The sequence below is a fragment of the Gallus gallus genome, chromosome 1, assembly GCF_016699485.2.
Source record: "Gallus gallus isolate bGalGal1 chromosome 1, bGalGal1.mat.broiler.GRCg7b, whole genome shotgun sequence".
Lineage (NCBI taxonomy): Eukaryota > Metazoa > Chordata > Aves > Galliformes > Phasianidae > Gallus > Gallus gallus.
This window is the reverse complement of record NC_052532.1, coordinates 118513256-118531472: the sequence shown is the minus strand read 5'-3', so window position 1 is coordinate 118531472 and position 18217 is coordinate 118513256. Positions and strand designations below refer to the sequence as shown.

At 42.1% G+C, this 18217-nt stretch overlaps 1 long non-coding RNA gene across 2 annotated transcripts; it reads right to left on the bottom strand.

Moving 5' to 3' along the window:
- Positions 1 to 225: 225 nt before the first annotated feature.
- LOC112531488 lies at positions 226 to 13300 on the bottom strand. 2 transcript variants are annotated; one of them, XR_005849262.2, is made up of 3 exons: positions 11822 to 13300; positions 3720 to 4872; positions 226 to 2450 (listed from the first exon to the last, which is right to left on the bottom strand). It is a non-coding gene; the product is annotated as an uncharacterized LOC112531488 (long non-coding RNA). The 2 variants fall into 2 exon arrangements; XR_003073246.3 differs by lacking the exon at positions 11822 to 13300 and having other exon boundaries at positions 3720 to 5999.
- Between the last annotated feature and the right edge of the window lie 4917 nt (positions 13301 to 18217).

Genomic DNA, 18217 nt, shown 5'->3' with positions numbered 1-18217 from the left:
TTCCAATGGTTAGTGAATCACAGTATTTTGTGGTAGCAGCTTTGATCTATGCTCTGAACACAAAGCAATCCCAGTGTCAAATGGCACTATTCAGCCAGAAAAAAAGAAAAAATACAAAATTAAATCTTGTTTAAATGCCAGCATTACTGTGGTACGATACAAAATGTTATGCTAAATTCGAACCTCATCCCTGTACCTTCTTGCACTGCATGTGTGTGTGAGCACATATTTTGTGCACTCAGCGTTTTACTTAGCAGACACATGGGAGGTAGATCTCCCATGGGCTGTCCAGGCCCAACTATGTTCAACGCTTTCACAACTACTAGTGTAGTAGTCATGGAAGGGAGAGGATATCAATAAGGTAGTTTCTGTAGTGCTAAGTTAGCAACAACTACACGATTTCAGCGGTTGAATTTAGAAGTCACTTGGCACAATGTAAGGATGATATGATATCTACAGTAAGAAATTCAGAAAAGACAAATCCACAAGCAGAGAGAAATCAGTGGCACAGAGACAAGACTTGGGAAAATCAGCTAAACAGTAGTTCTGTAGGTGAGGATCTGAGGTTGCACCCATTCGCCGCTTCATTGAAAATTAGTTACAAAACCACAAAGCCTAATCCTTACAACACTTATCAAAACAACAACATAGGGATAACATGGAAGAGGGTTTTTTTTAGGCACCACATTTGCAGAGTACATATCCAGATGAAGGTGAGGTGTCAGAAAATGCACCTTCTATGGGAAAACCTGCTTAGACGAGTAAAGATTAATTCGAGGAGAATCACAGCAATACTGTGCTGTATGAAAAAAAAGATATACAAGAAGGACAGGTATCAAGTGTTTCCCATGTCCCCTGAAGGTGGAATAAGACAAAATCAGCTTAATTTGCAGCAAATATAATTTAATTTCCACATCTTAAATCCAAGAATAGGCACACAGTGGGAATATGCTGCCTAGGTTGACTGTGGAAACATCTTTACTAGGGTTTCAAGAACAAGGTACACCAAAAAATTGCTTGAAACATCCTGGATAAAGATTCAGCCCCTTTTCTACAAACACAAACGTATAATCAAGTATTTTCAAAGTTCAGTATGATATAGTGATTTAGGTTGCCCCTAGCTATGTCCCTTTAAATTGGCTCCGTTTGGATATTCTGAAACAGAGGCACTTAGAATGGCTTTTCATATTACTTAATGTAAAAGCTGGGTTCTTGGCCTGGAGAGACTGAGATGTGCTTAAAAAAAATGGGAGATTTATGTATCTGTAGCTAATACTTTTAAGTATGGCAATTTAAAAATTTGTAGCAATTCAGCCACAAGTAAGAGGAGAAAATGTGATGCCTTCTACTGTTTTCTGGTGCACTTTAATATACAGCTATGAAATCCAGGCTCTTTGGCTCACAGGAAGTCTCCGCCGTAAAACATTCTATAAAGTAGTCCAAGAAGTAAAGAATAACAGCAGAAGAAAGAGGCAAATTCATTCACCTGAGAGACAATTACTGGAAGCTGAGAAGAAGATAGATACCACTCTGAAGATTTTCTCCATTTCCTTCCCGTAAATCAATCTTTGGGTGTTTAATGAGTTCCTATCAGCCTATGCAAATAATTCACAATGAATAATTTATCAGATGTTTCTTTTTCTGTTTGTGGGATATCTAAAGGCAAATTGGTTTCAAAATTCTGTTAGCACAGCTTTCTGTGAGTGTGTTTCCATTGCAGTCACTTTGCTCCACGGTTGTGCATTGATTCCAGCAGCCCGAAGCAAGCACCCCAACAGATTCCTTCCATTCTCCAAGCAGAGATTCTTTCAGGCTACAGGAGGTCCTGCTTTCAGTCGGCCTCTGCAGGATCTTTCTCTCACTAACCTCCTATTCTGATCCCCTGAATAGGATGCTGGCATATGGATTAAGATGAACATCAGGAATTGCCACTGGTGCCAGACTAGGGACCCTCCTTGGGCTCCCGCTTTCTGAATTAGCTGGCTGAAGGGAAGCAGTATTTACCAGAGGAGCAGAAGCAGCACTCTTCTATGCACCCCATCTCTTCCCCTTATGCCCCCCATCTTCTGTATTTATGGCCAAGTTGTTCTAATTTGCTGTTATACACATATATATATGCTTACACTTTGTTTGCACTCAAGTGCAAACATTCTGACCTCAGTCTCAAGTCTCATCTTAATAGTCCCTGCCAGAAGAAAACTATCAACATACCACGAGCTACTCCCATTTGGAATCAGACTATGGTAGTGTACAGTACGTGGACTAACAGTGAGAACTCTCCTTCTGCTCATGGGAACAAAGAATAAATGCTTGTGCAGAGAACTTTCAGTTCACATCTGTCATGAAATCTGAGGATGCCAGATAGGTCAGCAGGCATTGTTTCTGTCATGTAACACACCAGGGATGCAGACAGGGGCAGAAAATTGGCAAGGCTCCTCAGCAAGGAAATTCTGTAAAGAAAAAGGGAAAATTAAACAAGACTACAATGTTTTTTTCCAAATGTGCTCAGGTCTTTGGATGATCACATTATACGGAGGCAGTCCTATTACTGTGACTTCAGTGGAGACAATTAATGGCTACAGTAACTGAACACTGTAAAATATTTGAGTGGCAAGGAGCATTGGTAGCAAGTCCCACTGTATTAGATGTTTAATGCATCCCACTCCATCAGATGTCTTCTCCAAACACATCTTTAACTTTTTCTGTGGATAACGTCAAACAAGTGGTTTGCGTTTGAAGAATCATCTTCCTCATAAGCACACCTCAGACTTTCACTATTTCAAATTGCTAGAAAAAAGTCATTCAAAGCTACAAAGAACATTTCAATTCTCAAATGGAGAGACTCATCTTCTTTACCTTAAAATAGGCTATCTAAAACTACTATTTGTTGCTGACTTTTAATGTACAAGTGGGAGAGCTTGCATGGTGAAAATAAAAAGGGAAGGGAAGGAGAGGAAAGAGAAAATGGGAGAATAGAAAGCATGCAAGGAGAGAAGGAAGATTAAAAGAGCAGAGAAAAAACAGGTAAAGAAATAAGAGGGATGGGGAAAAAAAAGAGAGAAATATAATTTTGTGATGTTTGCAATAACAAGAAAAAAAAACAGAGAAAAAAAGATATTGGCAAAATGCAGTGATAATACTACTATTAAAGAGCTTGAAGAATATGTCCTATGAGGAGAGACTGAAGGAACTGGGGCTGTTTAGTCTGGGGAAGAGGAGGCTGAGGGGAGACCTTACTGCTCTCTTCCAATATCTGAAAGGTGCTTACAGTGAGAGCGGGGTTGGTCTCTTCTCACTGGTGACAGGTGACAGGACGAGGGGAAATGGCCTTATGTTGTGTCAGGGTAAGTCTAGGTTAGATACCAAGAAACACTTCTTTACAGAAAGGGTTGTTAAGCACTGGGATAGGCTCCCCAGGGAGGTGGTTGAGTCACCATCCCTGGATGTGTTTAAGAACCGTTTGGATGTGGTGCTCAGGGACATGATTTAGCGGAGGGTTGTTAGAGTTAGGGTAGTATGGTTAGGTTGTGGTTGGACTCAATGATCTTTAAGGTCTTTTCCAACCTGAGTGATTCTATGATTTCATGATTCTATGATTTGTAAGAGTCCCTTCCAACCCAAACCATTCTATGATCCCCCTTCTGCCACAGGGGAATATTTTTTGCAGGCGCAGTTACCCTAAAACACCCTAAATGCTCTAAAATCACACTGTAGCCTACCTGGAAACAGTTGATGTTCACTTGCTTTGGTGAAGTGAGGCTCTGTGATCAAGGTGGAGTGGCAAACAGATGGCTGTACCAGCTCCTCTGATGGCTGCATGTTATCCTTCCAAGTTGCTGTTTCTCAGGCAAAGGATATTGAGTTCTGCCTTTCACACATATTGGCCAGGAGACTGTTAGACTAGATAGCCAAAACACATTGGTGGGATCAAAGATATTCTCTCTGGAAAGGTGCAGCTGCTGAACAGACCTTAAAACAACTCTAAGAAAATAGTAAGCGGTCTCAAAATCCCAATAATTGAATTTTTTGCCTTGAAAAGCCAATGACAATTATGCTTCAGTGTTTAGCCATATAAAATCAAACTCCAGGTCTCTGACTGCGTGTATTTCTCAGTGAAGTCAATGTGAATCAGTAGCAATGGCAGCATTCAAATCTATGCTGTTTTCACTGCAGAAAGTGTAAGCACAGTACTCTTTCTGAATCTGCACTTCTGTCTCTTTGCAGCCTCCATCACACTCCTAATATATGCCTATCCCAAAACCACTGTTGTTAGCTTTCCTCTGTTGATGGCATCTAGCTGAACAGAAGCCAGAAAAGGAGAGTGCATATATTGTCTGTTCTTAATAAAGAATCATTAGAAGATACATCAACAGCATCCCTGCTTCCTCCAGCACTTAGTCTATTTGCCTCTAGTCAGCTGCTCTGTACTTTATCCCTATTCTTGCATAACTGAGTACTATATTTTACCTTTTTTTTTTTTTTTCCTAAGCAAGAGCTACTCTTATCTGAAAAGGATTGCAAACTCATTCAAATTTCATGGACTCATACTGGGCCTAATGCAAACTAGCAAGGAAGTGGTACAGGAAGAAGCAAATAAATGAATAAACTGACACCTCCGCACTGCCCATCAATAGTTCTGCTTTTGTTCTTTCTGTCCATGGCTCCCCACTTCTGGCTTACTTCCCCCGCCTCCTCTGCTATGGAAACTGAAAAATGTATGAGTAGCCAAAACTTACTCAATCATTTCAGTCTCTTCAGACTTACAACTTACTGCACAAAGCATGTGTTCAAGCAATCAGATTTGCACGCTGAGACTTCTCTGGAACTGTTGAAGTTTCCAGTCATTCTGCGTGATGGGTCTGGTATGACAACCTGCAAACAAGGGTCAGGTGAGGTAGCAATAGAGTCACACAAGGGTTAGAGAGATGCTCCACTGGTGGCACCAGTTCAAAGATCCCCTGACAGTTTAATCAAAAACTCAGTGTCACTGTATATGTGCTGGTAGCCTGTGAGGTCCATGGCCATCTGGAGGGGCTGGCAGGAGACCAGAGGGTTTCCGGAGGCTGTAGATTTGCCCATTTCCCATTGACCTCACAGACAGTAGTAACCTTATTTCCCACAATCTCCCAGCCTATATTATCTCTCTGTGATAGGCTTCCTCTATTGAGTAGGCTCTGGCATAGCACAGCACCAACTGTCAGCTCTGGCTCCTTCAAGTAACCCTGATGTGTGCCTTCCAGAGGAGGAGATCAGGCTGCCAGGCTGCCCTTACGCTGCCCAATCCAGGCTGCCCTGAAGCCAGAGGGGAACCCCCACTTACTCTCAACTTATGGTTTCCATCAGATCAGATCAGGTTATCCATGCTGACAAGGGGGTGGACAGGAGTACCACAGGCACTGCTACAGGCAGTGGCTCAATGTCCCCACCTGTGCGATGGCACACAAGGAGTTCAGCACATCACGTACTATGGATCAGCACGAGTAGGATACACCATCATTTAAAAGCACACCCTAAAATGCAATAGGGTGTCTGTGTCTTCAAGCCTATTTTGTCAGTGCAAATGTCGAATTATTCTTCCTTTTAACATAGTCTAGTTACTGGAGCCATGAAAATCCACAGGGAGACATCAGGCTTGTAGGCTTCTTTACATGTCTCACTGGGGATGGGAAGACAGATAATATACAATCATGTTAATTAGCCAGAGAAAGTGACTTACAGTCTCCTGTACTGTGTGCTTTGAATTCTGACCACGGTTGAGCAAGGGAACCAACTCAGATATGTACTTGACTTGTCTGTACAGTCAAATATATCCATCTCTAGGCCCTAAAACGAGAGGAAGATTTGTCTCCCTTTACAAAATCAAGGTCCCCAAGCACGAAATAGTGAAAGAAAGAAAACTTAATATTTCCCTTTGGAAGTCTTTTAGCAAAAGAATGTGTCACTATGATGTACAGCGGATAGGGCAAGAAGACAAATTTGATAGAATAAAAATAGTGAATAAAGACTACTTTTAAGGACACTGTCCCAAAGCATTTTTTGTTATGATGCAGAATCATATATTTGATTTGTACTATAGAGCCTTTCCTGAAATACTATATGACTTGTAGTATGCTGGGTAGTAAATCAGAGTCATCCATCAGGAAGCAGAACAAGCAGGTTTCTTATTTAGAAAAGGATACAGTCCACCAAAGCTGTGAGGTCAGCTGAAATGAATAAGTGATATTCTTTGAATTCTTCAGTCACCGGGGCTGAGAGAAAAGCCTTTCTGAATTTTTCTCATTTACAAGTGTGCTTGTGAAGCTTGCTGGTGCTCCTGATCTCACCACAGAAAGCAGAACAGATTAATTATGAGGAATCGCTGCGGTCCTATAGTTGCCGAATGGCACTTTGCATGAAATACCTTTAAGAGATGCCAGCTCCAGATTTACTTAGGCTGAAAACTAGGTACTATTTATCGTGCTGCATCTGTAAAGTTATTTGTATGACAGGGAACTCCTGGAAAACTTGCTGCTCATCTACTCTCAGTTTCTTCCCAATTCTGCCCTAATGACCGCTTGTAATGTTGATCTCTGTCTCAAGTGTGTTCCTCCAGTATCTTTCATCAGACCTTCACAGCTTCTGCTTGCCTTCCTCATGCAAGTTACATTCAGCAAAATTACCAAGGTCAAAAAGGTGAGCCAGATTTCCCCATTAGCTGATGGAGAATTAATCTGCTGGGGCTTTGTTCTCTGAAACATACAGCTTCTGTTCCTGGTCTTCTCCACATGGTTACACACATAGCCATGATGATAACCTGGCTCTCTGACGTGCTGCTTTCTCCTCGTGTACATCTGCCAGATGGTGCTGAGCATCAGCTCTGAGGACGAGCGCTAAGCAATAGTGCCTGCTTGCTGACAGACTGGATCAGGAGCACACCGGCTGTGCTCCCAAGTATTCACTCTTTGTCTGGAGTTTCTCAGATATTTCGGTGCCAGCCATACATCACAAATCTAAGAGCTGAGGTGACAATTCCAAATATGAAAATCATTGCAGGGTAAATGAAGCAAATGATCATTTTTGACAAATACACACGAGTGTTGCACTCCGAAATCTGGCTTGAATGTCTCTAAATAATTAAATTTATCTACCTCAGTAACTGCATTTGAATTGCAAATTAACACACAAGCTCAGCCCTGCCGCATACATGCGCACCTACCGCTACCTGGAGCTCCCCATGGCTGCCATCCTGCGGTGTGCCAGCACCCGTGGCAAGCACATTTTAGAGCCGAGCACGCCTGGGCAAGGATACCAGGACCTGCTGCACTGCACGGTGTTCTGTCAGCCTCCTTCCTTGCGCTTCCCTTCAGTGCTGGAACTCGGCGCTGCTGAGGTTTCCTCTCCATGTTGCTTCTGCCTTTGTTCAGTGCTTCACCGTCCGCCTTATCATTCAAATCCAGATGTACAGTCAGAATTACCCATTTCCCTGCATACTCCTCAGCAATTTCCCCAAAACAATGACCTCGTTTCTATGAGATGTGACTTCCCTATGTCCATTTCACAAACAGAGAGCTGACGTACACATATATTAATGCCAGCAAGGTCGACACATTTGAAACATTCAGAGATTGACTTTCTTTCTCAGGGAGCCTGGTGTCTTGTTGTACTATATTTCTCTGGAGCAAGGCAGAGCTCTCCTGGTCTCCGCTGGAAGCTCCAAATGTTCTTCATCTCATTTCAAGTTAGAGCGATGGGCTTAGATAAGAAACCCTGAAATTGAAGAACACAGGCATCACCTGTGAAGAATGTCAGTGAAGTGATGTGACTTAAATCTCTGTGGGATTCGGGCAGCATCAGGAAAAAACCAAGTTCTCCAGGGAAGTATTTAACAGTCCATCCCAGGAGGCTGAGCTTGCTCCATTTTACTCTACTTTCCCAGTTCCTGCAGCAAAAACATAAGGAGGTCCTACGGTATCCTTTCTCAGCATAGCCCTGACACATCCCTCAGACCGTGTACCAGTGGCGTTGTAAACCATTTGCAAGTCTGCTTCACCTCTCTGCTTTCCTTCTGCTCCATCCTTCGCACTAGCCGTGTGCATGCAGAATGAAGCAAGCAGAAACCGCAGTCTTGCAGGGATATTTTCACGGGGAGAGCAAGAGACAGCTCTGACACCAGCCCAACCCTTCCCTCTGCTTTCCAGTCCTGCTGCAAAGCTCTTCATGCACTGAAAAGCTTGGAACTTTTACAGTCAGGTAAGGCAGTCATTTCTTTCTTGCAAAGAGCCAAATTGCATTAGGGAACAAAAAACGTGAGCCCAAGATAACCAGATAACTTCAGCTGACAGTAGCTGAATGGAAGCGCTGGTTAGTGCAGTGTCCTCAGGTGGATGGCCAGTCCTCCACCAGCTGAGACTGCAGGGGTAAATTCCTCCTATAGCAACCTTGTTCTGCATCTAAAAGTAAAACCCTTCTTCGGCAGCACCTCCAGTTCACCCTTTCCACTTACAGATCGTTCCATCTCCAAAATCTTCTCCTCTCTCTGCACAACAGCAAATTATATCACCCTCCCCCACCTGGGTCAGATCATTGTGTCTGTCCGTACTGCAGTCAACACAATCAGCACCTGCTCTGCCAACCTCATACTCGCCGTACGTGCCCAAAAGCCATTATGGCTGAATGGCAAACACTGAGATCTTGCTGGCCCATCTAAAGATTTAGGTGTATTCAAAAGTATGGGGCACCTATAGGATGCCAAGCACCTTCTGCCACAGTTACTGATGTCAGATAGCCATGGGGAGAGGAGGAGGCTTGCAGGGGCATGCTCTGTGGGAATGTGCTCTGTGTATTTTTAGAACTTCACTCAAATCTGTCAAATCTTTCAAATGAAGAAAGGATTTTATACCGATTCCAAGCACCTTCATTACTGCAGCTGAGAGCAAAGTGCTGAGTAGACTCACTGCCTGGTCACAGGCCCAGCAGCCCATTGGGCTGTAGTATCACCACCAGCGCACAGACAGACTCAACTCTCTGCAGCAAGCCTAGATCCATGTTTAGCCCAACCCTTGCCCCAAGCTTGGCAAGTCTTCCGATGTGTCACACCACTGCAATATCCAAACTCATGTGTGGCAATGGCTGCAGCAACACCCACCAGCTCCAGAGATGGTGCTTTGGCTGCACCATGTGCACCTGCAGCTCCAAGTGGTGTCCAGGTGCACGAGGAAAGCTTTGGGTAAGATTCAGTCTGGGAAGATGTCAGTTCCCAAAATCATACTTAAGAAGATGAGGAAGTTGCTGTCTTGACAAGGAGCTCCCTCTGCTTAAATATATGCTATCTGCTGAAGTGTGTATTTCACATGTACATATACACACACACGTAACATCTTTGAGAGCTGGACCAGATGACCTTTAAAGGTCCCTTCCAACTCAAATGATTCTGTGTTTCTATGAATATTTTTTTATTCAAGAAACCAGTGAAAAAATTGGTTTATCTTCTGATATAGTAACATAGGTACAGCATCAGCAGTTATTTCACTGCTTGTTGAAACACTCTGGTGTTTCATGCAAGTGACGACTTTCTGGAAATAATTTTCTTTTTGACATAACACTATATGTATGATTTTTTGTTTAGGCATCCTGTAGGTTAATAGAATTGAGAGCCAGATAGATGCCTTGAGACAAATTAGCTATTAGCTAAAGTATAATGCTTCACAGTTTGACTTACAGGAGATTCTGATGGCATTGATGGCTTTGGGCTTCCCATGCTACTTACTTCCATGGAAGCTCTGTTCTTATTACGGCCTTACCTCCACAGAGCATCTATCTTTGTAAGCAAAGAGTTTATCTAAATAGGAGCTGTGAGTGATATCGGATGGCTCTGCACGGAAAAGACCCATCTGACTCTGCACTTGCTTAGTCATTCTCCAATGCATTCTTCATCTACAAGCTTCACTATATTTACACATAAAACCAGGACATTTTTAGGAATGTTTGAAAAATGACAGCGTTCTGAAGTGGTTTGGTATGGCTCACAAACGTATTTGTGTTGGTAAAGGTCCCTCTGATTGGACCAAATGTTCATCTAGGCAACAACACATTTGTTACAACAACTTGAGAGAAGACTGTGAAAAAGTTTTTAAAAAAATTAAAAATCACTCTTATCATCCCCTATTTTTCTTGTTTAGTTATTATTCATGTAAGGGTCCTTCTCATCTGGGCTTTGGTTAAGAAACATTCATGCTCCAGCTTACTTTCAAATAAATCAGTGAGATTAATTTCTAACCGATGCAGTTAATCACAGAAGACCTGTTGCCATGTCATAGTTAAATTTAACATGCAAAATGCAGTTTCACCCTTTACTGTTCACCATATATTCCCTTTTTAAAACTTGACATTTATGAGGTGTTTCAAGAAAAACAGTAATTTAGGCTCTAAGCGGCAAGTAATTAATAATTTGACCAAAAAAGTATGTGTTTTGAGCTTTGTGATTTCTTGAAGCCCATCTACACCAACTAAGACAAAACTAGGTAAGAGAAAATGTTCAAATGCTGAGAGTTTGGTTGTTTCTGGGTGTCTGTACTTATTTTACTCAGTAACACTGGTCTTTAAAATTCAGGCTTCCAGTAGTCAATCAACATAAAATAAAATGTGAGAAACATTTAAACCAGATCAAAAGCAAAATCCAATGAGATCTGCTCACATAAGAGCCTCACTGAGGCTCTCTGCCTCCAAAGCCAAGGAGACAGAAATAAACTTTACTGGGCTTTTTATAATATCATAAACATATTTTCTGGGCGTTCACTGCTGGTGTATTGAAGACAGAGGCCCTCTTTCAAGATGGAAGTCCGCAACTGGCTAACAACAACTGGCTCAGTGGAAACCAAGAAATCTGTTCTCCTAGACTCCTGACGACCAGAAAAGAAAAGGTCATGTTCCCACTAACACATTTCTTATCTGAGCAGTCTCTAGAGGACACATCGCTCAGCTCATGGAGGGCAAAGTCCCAGAGGTGACCAAGTCTACCCAAGTTCTGACTGCCACCATCCCCTTCCCTTCCAGAAATCAAACCCAGCACAATGCATCCTCACCCATGCAACCCTGCCATGGAGTTCAAACAAAAGAAACAGAAACGGGAGATGAAAGTAGCAGGAGAGCATAGATATTCACTCACAGAAGCATAGATTCACCATTCAACCTGTTATTAAAAGCAATTGAACCTGGTTTGGTGTGGGAACACATCCACAGCTACATGTGGTTGCTACCTCTGCAAAGTTATCTTCAGCCACCCCGCTTGTAGCTTCCAGTAAAGTTTATTTATAGGCCATCCTTCCTTTTTTTATGCACAATTATGAAGTGCTGAGGGTTAAATTTGTTGCAGCAAATGGGATTTGGATGGAAAGGGAAAATGCCCTGTGGAAAATAACTTCCTGGTGTCTAAAGCAGGGATCTTCTGTTCGGCACCTCTCTATTATGCGTGAGTTACAGCCTTGGAACCTTTGTCTGACAGGGGAGCACTCTGTACTGTTACATGTCTACCTTCAAAGGTTATGAAGGGAGGTACAAAGCTTAACTGTGCATTTCATACAGTGGTTGGAATACATTTCTGTGAGTGCCCTCACTATAGAAAGTAGTTGCCCCAGCACAGTGACTGTGTAAAGAACAAGCATGCAGCCCAACAGGTTGATTTCAAAAGCTCAAAAGTACGCAACGTATGAATGAAAAAAATATGTAGATTAGTTGCATGATGTCACAGTGTTCGCCTTGCTTCTAATTAAACTTCCTATTTAAGGAAAAAGAGAAAAGGGTTTTAAATCAACATGAATGCCAGAAAACAGCTTATATTCCATACCTTCATATTTATCATGTTGATGGGTGGAAGGAAATCAGCACTGTCAAACTGTGCCACTGAGGAAAAAGACCAGAAAGCCAAATGAAACATACAGAACATACAGATTTTTATCCAAAGAGTGAGAAAAACAGTTGAATACAATTAGGAAAAAAAAAAAAAAAAAGAATTGTAGTAGTGAAAGATGAGGATTTTATTTCCACCAGAATCTCCACCTCTTTTTATTTAGCAGTCAGGGAAATAAGAACCTGTCATTCAGCATCTTCACAAATTACAGCCCAGCCTGTAAATACAAACTGAGCACTTGATCCAACGCTGAGGTGTTTCTATTTTCTCTTTAATATTGTTTCATGCATTCATGTGCTAACAGAGGTTAAACTAGATGATCCTTCAAGCTACCCTCTATGTTTTATCTGCCAGAGCTACAAAAGCCAAAGAAAAATTGATGCTTTTATACCGCGAAAGGAGAAAGACTCCAAACATTGCTATGAAGTAGGATATTTCTTCTCATGTATCATTTCAGCAGCAGTTGTTTACAACAAAAATATTTAGTCAGAACTGGATTTTTATGAGAAATATTCATATGTTACTAATGCTCTGCTGGCATCAGGCTGATTCCCCCAAATCTTTCATTTTCTCCTGGTGAACCACACTGCTCATAAAGCAAATTGCCTTGTCCTGACTGATGTCCACATTGTTTTTGAGTGTGGCTCCAGGTGGAGGATATGCAGCAGCTTAACCTTGAGAAAATTCAGCTTTGTCGTGCCAGCGCAATCTTCATCCTAAATTAACACACCCAGTCATATCTATGCAATGAACAACACAAAAAAATGGGAGGAGTTCCACACAAAGACTTCCATGCAATGACTGACTGCCTTTTCATCTCTGAGTCCAAAAACAGACTCAGATGTGAAATTAAACACGAGAGAGACCACTTAACCACAGCCAAGAGGCAAACCAAAGTTTCTATCAAACTTACTGCTTATGCCCTTTGAATTCCCAGCTTTACCTTCAGCCTCCCTAAAAGGCCAATTGATCCTCCTTCATACCACAAATACATCAGCCCCTTTTTAAACCTCTCAGCAGTCTTAAATACCAACCAAAAAGACTCTCTGTGGAGTCCCATGTAAAAGAAGCTGACAAGGTCAGCTTTTCAGATTTCCGTATTGACTCAAATATTTGGAGGAAGGTCAGGAACATAAATGGCTGAGAAAAGAGATTCAGAATTGGAATAGAAGTGCTATAAGGAAAAGATTTAACGAAAATCTCTATAACTCACAAAAATTCCCAGGTTGCCCAGTGGAGAGGGAGCCAGTGAACAACCTGGAGAGTGCGACTGGGTTTAGCAAAAGTGCTTCCTCTGTTTCAGCAAATAATCTTCAGATGAGATAAACATAGAATCATAGAATGGTTTGGGTTGGAAGGGACCCTCGAGATCATCCAGTTCCAACCCCCCTGCTATAGGCAGGGACAGCTCCCTCTAGACCAGGTTGCTCAAAGCCCCATCCAGCCTGGCCTTGAATGTTTCCAGGGAGAGACTATCCACAACCTCACTGGGCAACCTGTTCCAGTGTCTCACCACCCTCACAGTAAAGAATTTCTTCCTAATATCTCATCTAAATCTACATTCTTCCAGTTTAAAACCATTTCCCTTTGTCCTGTTGCTACATGCCCTTATAAAAAGTCCCTCCCCAGCTTTCCTATAGGGCCCCGAAATCTTGATGCATCCACTGATTAAGCTACAGAAAGAGATCTAATTACAGAAAAAGCAGCATATTCCTTTGGACAGAGGGAGTAAGAAGTCTACGGGGAAGTAAAAAAGCAAGCATATGCATAGCAAAGGAATTGCAATAAAGTCCTGTGTGAGACATCACAAATTAAAGGCCAAATTCTGCTTTGAAAGTGCAAGATAGTCTTGCATTTACAGCAGCAATGGTGCAGGAAACAAATTTTGACCATGACCTTCTATTTCTTTTGTGTCCTTTGTGCCAGAAGCCGGATTTACAAAGGTCTCTTATGAGCTAGAACTGCTTATGGGCTCACTGACATAAACACAGGGACCTGCAGAAAATCATCCCAGGATGTCTGGAGAGGCTTTTTAAATTTTTAATAACAAATGAATCACATTAGAAAGAGTATACAGAAAGAGAGCTGCTATCATTGCCACCAGCACTGGTATTTTTAAGAAACCAGACTTAAGATTGCCAACTCTAAGTATCGTAAGCTCCTTCTTTCTGTCATTTGCATGCACACACTTACTCTGACAAATCATCCACAAAATTAAAACAGTGGATTTAATTAAAAAAAAAAAAAAAAAAAAAAAAAACCATGCAAGGAAGATTTTTAGAAAAATCCACCATGGTACAGTAAAATTATTTCATCATTTTCCCATCTTTTCAATTTAATCTGAAAAATGGACATCGTGCTATGTCCTTCTCTCAATGCATTTCCTATGCATTCAAGTTACATTAGGAACGACAGTTTTTTTAACAACTATAATCAAGCCAAATTTGAGTTTCTCCAACATAATTATTCTGAACTACTTCCTTCTCTTTTCATATGCGTGTATTGACTTGAATTGCTTTTTGCATTTGAATTGGAGCAAGTGACATTGAAATAGAGCAAAATATTTAATTTTCTTAGATCAACAGTTCTTTACAATTTCCAAATATGGCCTTAAAATCTGGGGGGAACAATGTGAGTTGTCCTTCCCATCAGAGACCGAGCCTGGTAATTTCCCTGTGCAGCAGGCAAATCACTGCCTGTTTACTCTAGAAAACAGCTCATCTGTTGAAATATTGAGTTATGTTCTTTGAATGAAGTATTTTGTTGCATCGCATTGTTGGGTTTTTTTTACTGAAATGTCTTCCTTGAATGCTTTTTGACATAAATTGGTAAAATGTAGGTCATCTAAATGTCTACAGTTGCCTGCATCATCCTCTCTTTATTCACTGTAGACTGCGAACCTTGAGAGTCTGCATTTGACAGCAGTGCCATTATCCAAGTCACTTACAGAATAAACATTGCAGCCACAGTAAGAACTTGAACTCATGCTTTAGAGGGGTTTTTGCATTCCCTAATTATTGTTCTTTGGTTTGAGGTGGTGCTTGCAGCTCCTAACAGCAACCTGTGATCCTTCACAGGTATCAGGTGATGTGTAAATGAAAACTGGAAAGGAAGATGAGCAAAATGACTTGTTGATGGGTATTTTTTCACAGCTGTCATTTATACACACACTTACGCTTTCTCTTCTGTTTTCAAGTTAAATGTTTTAATTTCGACAGAGCTCATGCTCAGATTCAGTGCAATTCAAAATATTTAGGGTCCGATCTAACTCCTATCCAAGTATGTGGCCAGAAAGACTGATTTCTTGTCTCTGATGATGGCACCAGGATAGAGAAGGCTCCTATACACTTCTGCTGTGGCAAAAGCCAAGGTCTGGTGTCATGGCATTGCCGTCGGTCCCCACATGCGTCCCCATAGCACGGCACGGGCTGCTGTAGGGCCTGGCAGCTGCACCAAGACCACTTCAGCAACAAGCCCACCGTGCTTCAGCACTGGTGTTTTCCTGCTCTATTCCCCCTCTTCTCTCCCTGTCTCTGGCAACAGCACCAACCATTTTCATTCCTGACATCACACTGTAATTTAAGAAAGCTCTTGTTCTACAATTTAAAAAACTATTCTTATGACTGCATCTCTTCAGATAAATCTTCCTCAAGTCTTTGTACCAGAGCTATTGAAGCAAGCGGGAGTCTCAAAATGGCTCTGAAAAGTGCTTATTAAAATTGTTATATCTAAAAAAGGCTTGCTAGGAAATCTTTACACAGGCTTCGATTCCAGGAAACAGCCATGATCTTCCCTCCAAATGCGATGATCAGACAAACAAAAAAAAAACCAAGAAATCAAAAAAAAAGAAGAAGAAGAATAAATATAACCTGGAAAACATCACCCTGAGAGCAGAGTTAACAAAAAAGAAACTCCAGGGGCTGCATAACATTATCTAGGACCCACGTCCTTGGTAGGAACGTCACGAGGCCTGTCTTTGGGGGCGGCAGATGGAGGTGCAGGCCTGTGAGGGAGCAGCAGGGTGAATGAGTGAGAGCTACTCATCTGCTGGTGAGTTCCTCTCCCCCAGAGAGAGTTACAAAGCCACAGGATGTCCCCATGATTCAGAATTTGCATTCCCACTTCTGAGCTAGATGAAAGACTTGCAAAAGCATATGTATCCAGATAGCTCCTTAATGACTCTGCCTCCCGGGAGGATTTTTGTGCATCACTTATTCAGGAGAAAGACAGCAATAGGTTGTACCATGTACACTTACCAGTAATAATTGCTTTTTAAGCAGCTGTTTTCTTCTGCAAAGAGCTTAACAGGCACCTACCATCAATCTTCACAATGAGGGAAGGTTACAGATCTTCCAGAGGCGCAGATAGGGAGCTGTGGGATAGCAGCCGAAGCCATTTCCATAGCCTAGGGCAGCGTCTACATCGCAATTAGAAAATACATATGGAGATAAACAGTTGGTACTGAGGACCTAATGCCCACATTATTCAGAAAATGGGGAAGATTTTCTTCAGACTGCTCCTGCCTGGGCTGATGGGCTGAATGCCCATGGGCGGTTGGGAGCGCTCGTCTCCATGTCCTCCAAGAGGAGTTGAGTTCATTTAGCTCTGAGACCACTCTGCAGTCCAAATCACCAATGTCCATGCAGACAGCTGGAAGAACTGCTTCAGGATGCAATCCTGATCTGAACAAAACCACTCCTGAAATGCACGCTTTTTCATCCCATCTAGCATCCTGCTCCTCAATACCTTCAAGAAGACAGAAATAAGTCATGCACAAAGGCACAACTCAAGGAGAAGAAAGGCTGTGCAGTCATTTCTCTTTTGATCTGGCTCGTACACTTTTCATGTTGCTTTGATAATACAGAGAGGGAAAGTCTGAGGCAGAGCTATTCAGCTAAACCACACTTCATTGCCTTGTTTTGAAGAAAGAAATTCCGAGCTTTTCTATCTTAACTATTGAGCTGTTTTAAGACAGAAAATTTCCTATACGTGGTATTTTTTTACGTTTTCCTCTGCATTAATGAGACATTTTTCATTTTCTCTCTGAGAATTCAGCAGTTTACTGAAGTTAACTATTCTACGTCTCGTTTCCGTAACACCTATTTCTGCACAGCAGAGAATGAGTTGCTTTTTGTTTGGCTGCAGCTTTCTGGTATCTGCCGCGGCTGCAGTGCTGAGCACCTTTCACAGCAATACTGAACTCTTCCTCACACACTGATTTTGCTGCAACAGAATTAGAGCTCCCAAAGCACACTTCCCGTGGCTGTGCAGACGAGAGCAGGAGGGAGCCCGAGGCAGGAGCCACAGCAAGGTGGGCAGAGCTGCAGTGTTTCTTCACGAGGTTGGCTGTGGGGGCAGGTGCCTCCAGTCCTTCATTGTGTGCCTTTCTGAAACTCGGAATTATGTAAGTGAATAAATACATAAATACTTCTATTTTCCCAGTCCTAATGCACACAGCAACACCACTTCTTGTGGCAAGAGGGAAAGTAAATGACAGCTTTCAACCAAAGTGAGTCTGTTTAAATGAGTACATTTGCTTTTTTTCCCACTTTTCTACCCTTCCACATGCCCTGGCAGGTGAAGTGAGGCCAGACAGCCCCTGGCACAAGCATCTCCACCTGCAGCAAAAATGCCTTTGGTCAACATTTTCTAGTGATGAGCTGCTGAACCATCCTCTGCTTGGCTGCTAGACGCAGATATACCATACTTATAAATATTTTCCATTTTGGAGAATGGTAAACTGGTCTGTTTCTGCTATTTAGAGATATGCATGATAGCACCATAGTAGAAATATAGTGTATGCCCTTCATTTTGTTCCTGTGAAGTTCTTGTGTTACTGCTTATTGTAATAACTTACTGAATAATCTAAATTATGCCCACGAAACAGAACAAGGGGAAATGATTTTAAACTAAAGGAGGAGAGATTTAGATTAGATGTCAGGGGAAGATTTTCACTCGGAGGGCGGTGAGGCGCTGGCACAGCTGCCCAGAGAAGCTGTGGTGCCCCATCCCAGGAGGCGCTCAAGGCCAGGATGGATGGGGCCCTGGGCAGCCTGAGCTGGTGGGGGGCAGCCCTGCCCACGGCAGGGGCATAGAAATGAGTGGGCTTTGAGGTCCCTTACAATCTGAGACATTCTATGATAAAATGAGCGTAAACTGGCATCAAATCTAGGACAATGGAATCAGTGTTGTTAATTCCTGGCCAGATATTGTAATCCAGTATTCATTTAAGAGATTCCCATCCTAGTAAATTTTAACATTTCTTCATATAAATGGCTACTTTTCTTGGATGCAAAACACCATCAAACGTCTTTTTAGCACTAAAATTATCCA